Below are 12,181 nucleotides of genomic sequence, written 5' to 3' on the forward strand. Positions count from 1 at the left end.
GTGCAAGTCATATGTGACTCCAACAGGCAGCTGACATAATGGCTGCCTGGCCTGGCTCAACCCATGACTCTTATCATGCTGCAAAGCAGGAACTGAAGATAGGCGCTACAGTCTGTAGAGCCGTGATTAATAAAGGGAAAATTACTTCTTTTGTGTGTGTGTGTGTGTGTGTGTGTGTGTGTGCGTGGGTGTGTGTGTGTGTGTGTGTAGGGTTTTTAAATCCTTTTTTTTTTTGGCATATGCCATTTTTGACTTTTGTGCATATGTAAACTTTTAGCATAGGTCCTAACCAATGTATTACCAGTGAGAAATCTGAACCCTTATTGGTGGTCAGGAACTATCCCTTTAAGAAAGGAAAATCTTATGTTGCCAGGTCTGATCAGTCATTAGATGAGTTCTCCAGCTGTCTGCTGATTACAGCTACACAGAACTCCACTTTAAATAAAGTTCAAACTATCCCCTTTGTCTTTAGCAGAGATGTTAAGCTAATTTATCAATCAAGCTTTCATTTAGTGATACCTTACTTAAAATGAAATGTCAATTGTGTATGTTTTATTATATATTGCTTTGATTTGTTGAAGCTGTCATTAAAGCAGACTACTGAAACACACATGCACAGATATCCCACACACACACACGCATACACACACACACACATACACATAAACAGTGCCGATGCTACACCCCAGTGAATGCTCGGAGACAGTGAGAAAGTGACTGATTGCCTAATTTTTTTTTTTTCAATCAGAAAGAAACACAGAAGAGAGAGCTGTCATCTTTCCTCTGCCAACGGGATATATATAGCAAGTAGGTTCTCTTAAAAGTCAAGATGAAAACATTTGCTTTGTTTTCAGTGCATAGCTGTAACACGGCTTTGAAACCTGAAGCAGGGGAAAGATGCTCCTTCATGTCTCCCTCAGTAAGCAGGAGAATAACGAACAACAAGAAGGTTCCTCTGAAATGCCTGACCTAATATTTGACAGATCGTCAAGAGATCTGTATCCAGGGACCAAAACCAGATTTACAGCCAGGATTCGCTCATATTATATTTTATTCCAGGATTTTATCGAGTTTCTTTATACGGACCACCAATCTAAAATGATCTAAACTGATTTCTCACTTTCTTGTCTGAGCTGTCCTTTACTTCCCAGGTTCCAAGGTTCCAGATTACCTGGAACCTGGTAATCTGGAACCAGGTTCCAGGTTACCAAGACTGTGCCTTGATTGACAAGGCACAGTCAATCAAAGCCCGTCCTCGCTTCCTAGCCACTGCAGCCAGACTCACACAGCCGTCCTGCAGCAAACTGCCAGCAGTCACAGAAGACCCATTGCACTCCGTGTCCGTAGTGCAAATGAATCACACATTTGCAAAGCTGTAAAACGCCATTGATCAATGCTTTCGACGCTCACAATTCCCACTCTGGATTCACAACAAGGAGTTGTGAGTGAGATGGTTTTAAACCCAAATGTGACCAAGCTGTACTGCAGTAGCCACTGTTCAACTCAAGGAGGGGCAGCCTTAAGATGGTTTTAGGCCAAATATTGCAGAATTAAACAAATTTACAAGAAAATGTTGCAATTTGATCGGAAGGCACCTTTAGGCACTTCAGGACTTATACAGCTTACCTACAAAATGTTGATTTGGGGTTTAGTTACTCTTTCAGCTGTCTTAAGTTGACCGCCTTTTTCAGGGCTAAATGCTTCTCTTTAATATATATTTCCCTGACATCATTGTACATCATATAACCTAATTAAAGAACATTTAACAGCTGCTGCCAAGAAACTGTTCATAATGAATTATGAGAGGCTTTCATTAATGTTTCTACTACTTTTTACTCTGCCTACTTGCTGTTTTTGTGTACCTATCTGTGCACTCGGGTCGTCATTTTAACCTACATTTCTGACAGTTAGAGGCTGCAAATGACTTAAGACTAGGGCTGGTTCACTTTCCAGCTGGACATCAACTTCAGACAAACGGCCAGAGCTACAACGGAAGAGGTTAGATTAAAGCATGTTAATGTCTTAGCCCAATAGAAGAACAGACCTAAAATTGGACATCATCCACACTTTATCATTGCTGTTCTCCTTTCAGTGTGAATGAGCCTGAGATTTTCGGAGCCAAAGAAAAGTATAGAAATTACACTTTCTACACAGCTGGTAGAGCCTTTTAGGGTATGAGTACAGATGCATGTCAGACTTTCTTTTTTTTTATTCGTAAAAGCCAGGTATCATTTCCCTTTCACTTCACAGCTATCCACTTCTTCACGTTGGTCCATCTAAAATCCCAATAGAATACATGAAAAATACATGGCAAAATGTGAAAAAGCTCTAGGCGTGTAAATTTAATCTTGCAAAGCATTGTAACTCATCTGTTCATTCTGGTAGCTCCATAACTTACTCCAGTTCTCTCTCTCTCTCTTTTTTTTTTTTTTCCTTTTTGCAAAGCCAGCTGCATTAGTTGGCAGGTGAGAATGAAACAAAAATATTGATTCAGGACAAACAAGTAGCTGCCGACTGCCTGACGAGGCAGAACTTTAAACGTAAACAGAATAAAAATAGCGGTATCGATTGTAGCAAACAGCCACTACTACCACACTGACGCGGACACAACTGGTAAGTAAATAAAATGCTCTGATTCAAATATAAAATGAAGGAGCACTGTTGGGACTGTTTGTTACGTGTCACTTTAGATTTGCTGAGTAAATCCCTGCGCCCCGTCCCTTTTACCTTCTCATAAGGCTCAACATACCCCAGTTCTCAGAGGAGCTAATCTCACTAAGTAATCTTAAAGATGCACGAGCACGGAGGGGGAAAGTCCTGGCTTCGGCACTTAAAGATGCACAACACAAAACTCCAAATACTGTATGCATGCATTTATTAATCCGTTCTGGCAAGTAATCTCGCAATGTTTATGCGCCGGGCTAATCTTTCATTTCCTCTGCTGGGGGACCGAGGACGAGACGCCCACTCGCAGGTAAGCCTCGTTCCCAAGTGCCGGCCATAGCTGCTAATCCTAGTTCCAGATATGGATGAGACAAACTGGAGGAGACGGAGGGTGGGGGGATTTTAATGTTGACATTCGTTTGCGTCAGTTTGGATGCGTGACTGGAAGGCAGACAACAAAGGGAAAGCAGACTTTGATGAGCTTTAAATGTCAGTGATTTATTTATATAAAAAAAAAAAAAAAAAACAGGTCAAAAATGTCAAATCTTCAGACATGTTACTGTCGGTTTACTGGAAAAGTTAAATGTTGTATCGATATACAGTGTCGTTGCTACATTATGACTGCATATATTTCAATGGGAACATATGTGACAGACCAAGCAAACTATGGGAGTTGTTTTGTAAATAAAAGGGAAAAGTTTGACACTTTTATTTTTGCATATAAAAAATGCACTTCAAGGGATGAAACCTTTTGCAAAATGACTCAGTCTCTGTAAGAAAAGACACAGATCCCACACATCATCATTTGAATTTAGAAATGGACTTTCACCAGGTCATTCTAACAATTCAAGGTTCCTCGCAGAGGCAAGTTGATATGCCCCTGGGCATAACCCTCGCATGAATACTTACTGGTATTCATATTCAAAATATGTGTCTGCATTGTAACTACGACTGAGCGACTGTAGCTTTGGTGTGAAGTGCGTTGAGTGGTCTGTGCAGCTAGAAAAGCCAATTCAAGTTAAGGGCAGTTATGTAAACGGCTCCATTGTAGTTTTGGCTTTATGCTTAAGGTTGTTGTCCTGCTGCTAGGTGAACCTTCACCTCAGCCTGTAACAGGTTTTCTTCCAGAACTGACCTGTATTTTGTGGCATTAAAGTAAAAAGACGTCAGTACAAATGCCACACTTTAGAAATTTCTGACTTACAACAACCTTTTACTTTGTGTTGGTCTGTTAAATAAACAGCCTCAATAAAAAAAAAAAAATATATATATATACTTTGAGGAGTCTGGTTGTCATGACAAAATGTCAAAAATGTCAAGCTTGCATACTTTTGAAATGAACTGTAAAGGAATATTACCTAATCCATCAAGTTTGGGTCTGGTTCTCCTGTGTATTATTTTACCAGTTAAAACTACATTTTGGTAGAGGGATTTTGCCTTAATTATACTCAGACTAACCCTAAATACTTGAATAGTACTCACAAGAGTTACCTTCTGACTGGAAGGTTTGTGCGGTGAGTGTGCTGAGGATGTGTGTGACACAGACAGACACCGAGAGGGCAGCCTTCCTGACTCTAGAGGCCCAGAGGCTTGCTGACCTATTTCTGCCTGAGACTAGCTGCTTCATCACAGACAGTCACCAGCAACAGCACCTGGACTGTGACTCTGTGTGTGTGAGTGTGTGTGACTGCGTGTGCATGTGTGAACACACACGTAAGCCAGGTATTGCTGTACATCGCTTTGTTGCTCGCTGATGTGAGAATACGCTCATTCCCTCCTCCTGTCTCCTTTCCTCACTCTCCAGCTTTTTCCTAAGGCAGCACTTTCCACTCTCTCACACACACATGCGCATATGCACGCACACAAACGCACGCACACAGCCACGGCTCTCGCCTCTTTCAATCTCGCAGGTGCTGCCTGCTGTGATGTCCAGTGTCGAGTGTAGCCGTGTCTGCGTTCGCAGCGGAACCGTCCACGCTCCCTCGCACGAGCCCACGCGCGCGCGCACACATACACACACACACACACCCACACGTATCTTGGAGCATTAAATGTGTTCGCAGCAGGGTAAACCTGATCCAAACAGCCAGCCAGAAAGCCTAATGATTGATGATGAGAGTGGAATAACCGCAGCTACAGCAAAATCACACAAACAGGTTATCTGGGACCTTGAGGCCCTGAGCTGCTTTAGCATAGCAGAAGACCAGTGCTTTGAAATGTTACAGACAAAAACCAAAGTCCTGCACGTATCATCCAATGTGGGCACAGATTGTGGCAGTTTTGATATACCTCTCCATGTAGCATGGCATGGCATAGGAGGCACTGCTACTACTTAAAAATAATAATAATAATAATAATAATAATTTGTTGTGGCCCCAAGGCTTCATCAGCAGGACAGTGACTAGCTAAATCTAGGTCTAACCAAGCTTAATATCGATTTATAGACTTGATCTGGGCATCTCTTTTTAAAACTTAAGCAACTTGAAAATAATGTCTTAGCTTATGAACGTGGAGCTTCTGACGATGAGCTTTTAATTAAAAAAAATGTACAACTTAAGCTGGACTGGAATTAGCCTAAATAATACAGAAAAGCATTTAATTTCTAATGTTTTTGATAAGTTACATAATATAAACAGTTTTTTACAAAATGGCTCTGTGGGGTGGTGGTGGGGGGGGGATTCTAAGCCAAGCGTTGCCTATCCCTAACCCTGCATGTTAACGCTCCTGCCTCTTTCTCCCTCTGCTTCTTTTGCAGGTACTTTGAGACAACTTTTTGCTGAAGTGCTGAGGAGGCAGGCAGGTAAGCAGGCACGTCAGCAGCGGGGCAGAGGTGCTGTTAGTCTGATGAGCAGTAAAGCTGTCAACACCAGAATAGCTGGGAGGAGATGCATTTGCTCTCATGTTTACCAAGCTAAAACTCCGGTCCGCCTAATATCCACCATGTTGTGCCAAATGCTACAGAACCTTTACAAGCCACATTCTCAAACTTTAAAGGGTGAAATATGATGCGGGGTGAAGCTCAACTCTCACAAGTCGAGGCAGCCGTCGTACATCTCCTGCTGCGTTTGGAGAGCATCCTCGGCTGTCGAGGACTGGATTTGTTGTTGCGATAAAACATGATGAAGGTGTTTCTCTCAAACCAAAAAGTGTGATTGGAGTCTTTCCCACTGACGTAAGCGTTCTCAAAGAAAGCAGTGATGTAATGGAATATGAAGGTACTAGTCAGTTTCCTTCTTTTCCCTTCCTCCTCCTCTATGTCTCTGTTTCTCCCTCCCTCCTCTTCATCTCTGTTCTTCTCTTTGTTTTTTTGTTTTCTCTCTCTCTCTATTTCTCTCTCTCTCTCTATTTTTTGTCTTGGCAGCCTCCTGTTTCTACCCCTCCGGGATCCCTGAAACCAAACCCAACAGCTCCCTCGCTTGGTGGAAACACGAAACTACGCCAAGTGTCAGCTGCTGCTTGTGTACTCTCTGTCTTCGTGTGCACATACCTTCCATCTGTCCACAAGTATACTGCTGCACATTTCTCCTCGCCCTTTCATTTCATTGTGTAATATTCCATTCAGGATGCCAGATTGGTCCTTCAATGAATTGTTATTTTCTAGACACGCAGGCAGCTCCTCTGTCATTGTAACTGCCAAAAGCGTGAAACATTTATTGGACTCAAGTCCCCACTAAGGAATCCAACGCTAATGCTTCTCCTTCACCTCCCCTCCTCTTCTTGTCTTCCGTCCTTGTTCTCCGTCTTCATCAAAGCGAGGAGCCACCAGCTCTCTTTGCCTCTGGGAGACCCCACATCGAGACGCACTTTCTGTCCCAGCCTCCTCTGAAGATGCAACTGAGACGAAAACATTAGAGTTCTTTAACAGCTCTGATGTTTCATGGCGGGGACCTAAAGACAGAGCTTTTTTTTCCTCAATGACTTACGTGACTTTCTATTTTATATAAATATACATATATACTGTATATAAAACTTTAAAAACATGCACACAGTGCTGTTTGTGCTATTTTTCTTTCCCTGGCAAAGAACAGATACATTTTTACTGCTGTAGTATGCTCATGCAGACAGATTCGGGAGTCAATCACACACACTCCAGTTTGACTCTGTTACTAAAACAATGCAACTAGGTTCAGTGTACTGTGCCAGTTGTTAAAACGTTTTTCCAAATATGGAAGCCTAGCCAATTGCATCAAGTCACTGACTTTGCAACGGTGCTTCCTCCTCAATGCGGGCAGAGTTACAGGGGACAGTTGATTGCATGAAGTCATAAAATTTGCAGCAATCCCTCATGCTGAGCATTGACATGAAAACAATGTACTCAATGCATTTTTGTATCTGGGAACTGAAAACGTTATGGAGGCGTTGGAGTGCATCTGTGACCGCAACAATTAACTCTGATGTATCAAGAAGATTTATGATTACTAGGGACAAACTGGAACCTCTTAGATAAACCAAACTAGTGCAGTTCTCCTGAACCCTGAAGCTTTCCAAGACAATTCTGTGATCGACTGAATCCAATGAAGTACTGAGATCTAATGGAACAAACGCAGGTACAGGTCTATTATGAGCTATGAGGATATCATTAGTGACTTTCAGGAGAGTCGCTTCAGTGCTATGATGAGCTCTGAAACTTGACCAAAACTCTTGAAACAGTTCATTACCATGGAAATACTCACACATTTGATTAGCAACTTTCCTTTTTAATATTTTGAACGAGAAAGGAAGACTGAATCAAGTACTGTAATTTGTTACTGCAAATTCTAGACAAACCTAGTCTTGTCTGAGTAAATTTATTCAGTGTTGGAATTATCCTGGATTAAGAAATAAATAATAATAAAAATATAAAATACTTATAGCAAAAATAATTAGAACCCTGAATGTGTTGTGCAAATCTTCTTTTCATCTCTACATGGGTCAGAACTTATTTTGTGCTTTGGGTCATATCAAGACCATGAATGTCCTCTAAGGGTTGGTTGTGGCAAAATGTAATGAACCCATAAACAAATAGTTGAAATATTAAATAAACTGCTCTCTCTGGATACTTCTTAAGGTTAAATAACATTGAACATTGCTTTAATTTGGCACTATATAGAAAAAAAATCTGCTTTGGTTTGACTGATAAAAAATATTTAAGCACACAACTATCAAGAAAGTTTTGTTTATGTGTCTCTCTAGGCCACATGTGGCCCGCCATGTCATTTTATGTGGCCCGCCCCAGCATTTTATAGGCCGATGATTGACTTAAAATAGGTTTTGAGCACGAATTGACTACAAACTACATCTCCCACAATGCATTCCAATTATTACCAGCCAAACATTACGGCTTCTCGCCACTAGAGAGCAGCAGACTCACCTCAAGCTGCCTATTGATTTTCCCAGCGACAAGCTAACATCAAAACGTCCAAGAAAAGAAAAATCGATTTACAAGTAAGACTGTGAATGAAGATGTGTGTGAGTGGGTGTCAGGACAGCAGTTCGCGCTAGACTTTTTTTTTGTTATTCGTTATCTTGACCGACAACATAAAAAATAAAAATAAAACATCGGTCATGTACTATTTTTATCCGTGAAATTACAATCATATTAACATCGGCTATTTAGTCGCATTTTATGCGGTTTAGTTAATATTCACCGTGAATCCAGATTCCATTACAGATTAAGCAGATAAATGCATCTACATTTTTCTCCGTAGTGACAAAAACCACTGACTGAGGCCCCAACAACTTTTAATAAATTAAATTAAGCGACTTCACTTAAATTAGCATCATTTCGCCCGCTGGGGTCAGAACGCACTTCCTCCTGGTTCCCATCTGCACTAATTCATCAGTCAGTTGGATCTGTCTGATCCAAAACAGATCAACTGAATAATATTAGTGGTTTCGCTTCTCCGAAACGGACAGATGTTTCGTCTGCAGCTCCTCCAGAACTCCGCTCTCATGGGTAACTTGCACAAAGAAGGCTCCATTTGTTACATCCGCTGGATGAGTTTCTCCCAGCGGTTTCTAAGTCTTCGCAGCGTCCGCAGTGGTTGAGCAGCGCACTGCGCATGTTACAGTCTAACTTTTGCATCGTCATTTATTTCCTCAAGATAAACTGCCGGCTCATCAAATGGATTAACATAACGTTGCATTCTCTTTAGTTTTCTCTGGTCTGTAATGGAGACTTGAATTTAACGCATAAGTATTGATTTTATTTTTTTAGCCAAGACTCTGTAGAACCACTTGTCTCCGCTAATGACATCTTCAATACATTTTTTGATCCCAGGCTTAGTTTATGGACTGAACAGACAGAAACAGTTACCATTATACATTTTGAACTGTTGATTTTATTTTTGAACCATTTTTATTTTTGAGATGTTGATTTTATTTTTGAACCATTTTTAATTTTGAGGTGTTGATTTTATTTTTGAACCCTTATTTATTTTTTAGTGTTGATTGTCTGAAAGACACACACACATGAATTGCCCCATACGGGGTTTGAACCGATGACCTCAGCATTACCAGCACCGTGCTCTAACCTGCTGAGCTAACCTACCTTACAAACTGTTGAGTTTCCATGGATTTAAGAAGAACTTACATGATCTTACCACATTGAAGATTTGATAAAATTGCTTATATTCTAATGTTTTTCAAAACAACATTCATAATATTTTATTTTCCAGAGATTTTGTATTTTTAAGTGTTGATTGTATTTTTGAACCAATCAAAAATACAATTTATTTTGAAGTGTTATTATTTTTGAACCATTTTTAATTTTCAAGTGTTGATTGTATTTCACAGATATTTTTTTTATTTTAATGTGTTAATTTTATTTTTGAGCCATTTTTTATTTGTAAGTATTGATTTTATTTTATAGCCATTTAACCAAGTCTCTGTAGAACCATTTATCTCTGCTAATGACATCTTTAATACATTTTTTTTGATCCCAGGCTTAGTTTATGGACTGTAATGTGAAATTGGACACCAGTATAAGTCTGACAGTTTGTTCACCAAGTTACTGTGCTCNTCTCCTGGGTAACTTGCACCAAGAAGGCTCCATTTGTTAAATCCGCGGGATGAGTTACTTCCAGCGGTTTCTAAGTCTTCGCAGCGGTTGAGCAGCGCACTGCGCATGTTACAGTCTAATTAACTTTTGCATCGTCATTTATTTCCTCAAGATAAACTACCGGCTCATCAAATTGACATTTTTTATTTGTAAGTATTGATTTATTTTAATTTTGAGGTGTTGATTTTATTTTTGAACCATTTTTAATTTTGAAACCTTATTTATTGTAAAGTGTTGATTGTATTTTTGAACCCTTATTTATTTTGTAGTGTTGATTGTCTGAAAGACCTTACACATGAATTGCCCCATATGGGGTTTGAACCGATGACCTCAGCATCTAACCTGCTGAGCTAACTCACCTACCTTACAAACTGTTGAGTTTCCATGGATTTAAGAAGAACTTACCACATTGAAGATTTGATAAAAGTGCTTATATTCTAATGTTTTTCAAAACAACATTCATAATATTTTATTTTCCAGAGATTTTGTATTTGTAAGTATTGATTTTATTTTATAGCCATTTAGCCAAGTCTCTGTAGAACCATTTGTCTCTGCTAATGACATCTTTAATACAATTTTTTGATCCCAGGCTTAGTTTATGGACTGTAATGTGAAATTGGGTACAAGTATAAGTTTGACAGTTTGTTCACCAAGTTACTGTGCTCTCTGAGAGGATCTGTGGTATAAGTATTTGACATTGTTCCATGCCCATCGCTGACATTAGTCTGTAACAAAATGTGGATCATCTACCAGGAACAGTGGAAAGAGCATGAGTTTCTGTAGTGTAGTGGTTATCATGTTTGCTTCACATGCAAAAGGTCGCTGGTTCGAAACCAGACAGAAACAGATTTTGCATGTTCTATTCATCACAGGTGTTTACTAAAGGTCAACAAGGGTTCTGTGGTGTCATGGTCTGTACTCAGAATCCAGGCATCTGAGTGCAAACTTCAGTTGAAATTTTCATGTTGCATCTCACATCATCAACTTTGGAACCTCAAACTGAAACAAAGCAGAGAAGTTCAGTTCCTGTAGTGTAATGGTTATCATGTTTGCTTTACATGCAAAAGGTCTCTGGTTCAAAACCAGACAGAAACAGTTTTTGTAGGTTATGCATCTCTTGGGGTGCAGTGAGACAACAAGAGCCTTACTCTTTTGTGATGGTTCATTTGCCAGTAGGCTTCTTTGAAATCCAAGCTACTTTACTTCAATTACCAATTGGCAGTTCTATGGCGTAATGCAAATGTGTCAAACTCAAGGCCCGCCGGCCACATGTGGACCCCCAGCATTTTATAGGCCATGGAAACTCAAATGCATATTTAAAACTTCAATACATAAAATCAGTTATTTAACAATATGAGGTGGTGCTTAATTTATTTTTAACATTGTATTTTTATACATTTATGCTGGGGCTGCCCAAGTCTAGTTTTCCAGAGCTACCATCTGCAACTTTAGATGGTTCCTTCTCTAACACACCTGGTCCATTGACTCATTATGAGCCTCTACAGAACTGAATGACAGAAGTCAACCTTTTGTCTGGGGTGTGTTTTAGCAGGGATGCACTCCTGATTTGTACCGTCAATGTGGCCCGTTGAGGGGGGCCAATATGCTGAAGTGGACCTCGGTAAAATTGAGTTTGACAACCCTGCTCTAGGGTATAGTGGGCCACATAAAAAATTATGCTGGGCCGGATTTGGCACCCGGACCAGGGGTTTGACAGATGTTCTCTAAGAAATGACAGCTAGCAATCCATTTTAAAACTGTTATAGTCAGAAGAATTAGCGTTTGAAATGAAAGCATCCATGGCTGAAGTCCAAAAGCTTCTCTTGTCTCTGTGCACTTCATCAAAATGCATCCAGTGTGTTAAAGGTTGCAGCTGACGTGTGTGAATTAGTGACACATTGCTCCTGATCTGCAGCTGAGACTTTGGTTCCCAAAAAGCCCAATCTTACTTTACCTAAGCACACAGAGGTTTTTAAAATCTCAGTGCAGTTAGCTAAACTGCACTTTTAGCTGTACGACGGCAGGTTACAAAAACTTTTTTCTGACATCCATCCCAAACAACTGGTTGGCAAGTAGATAGGATCTAATGTTATCACGACTTGTTGACCCCAAAATGCCACTCTTTGCTGCAAGTCTCCAACAGTGAGCTTTGGGGATATATCTACCCCCCTATGCTAGTGTTTACAATGTGGTGGCAAGATAAATATGTGTTTTTGTCCTTGTTTGTCGCATTAAAATTGCTTTAAATTTTTTTTCTTCCACTGACTATAGGTATGGAAAAATTTAGGAGAGTGGCAATTATCCTGCAGATTTTTTCTGACTTCTGAACATCAACACACACACACGCACACACACACTTTAGGTGAATGCCATATTTTCTTACTTTTCCCATTTTAAGAAGTAGGAAAAAATTACTCCATATGGATTACTGGAGAAAATTTGGTAACACTTTATTTGAAGGGGGTTGAATAAGACTGA

At 40.0% G+C, this 12,181-nt stretch overlaps 1 protein-coding gene across 10 annotated transcripts in view; it reads left to right on the forward strand.

Moving 5' to 3' along the window:
- LOC103137804 (uncharacterized) overlaps positions 1-12,181 on the forward strand; it is a 56,350-nt gene that overhangs the window by 26,812 nt on the left and 17,357 nt on the right. For 2 of the 10 annotated variants that reach the window (XM_016671264.1, XM_016671265.1), the window contains exons 1-2: positions 2,719-2,974; positions 5,420-5,464. The gene's annotated coding sequence lies outside the window, so the exon portion shown is untranslated. Of the gene's footprint in view, positions 1-2,718; positions 2,975-5,419; positions 5,880-6,025; positions 7,788-12,181 lie in introns of those variants that run through there. The other 8 variants (XR_001662053.1, XR_001662050.1, XR_001662054.1 and 5 more) reach the window with 8 other exon arrangements.

The sequence above is a fragment of the Poecilia formosa genome, unplaced genomic scaffold (assembly GCF_000485575.1).
Source record: "Poecilia formosa unplaced genomic scaffold, Poecilia_formosa-5.1.2 Scaffold43, whole genome shotgun sequence".
NCBI classification, from domain to species: domain Eukaryota; kingdom Metazoa; phylum Chordata; class Actinopteri; order Cyprinodontiformes; family Poeciliidae; genus Poecilia; species Poecilia formosa.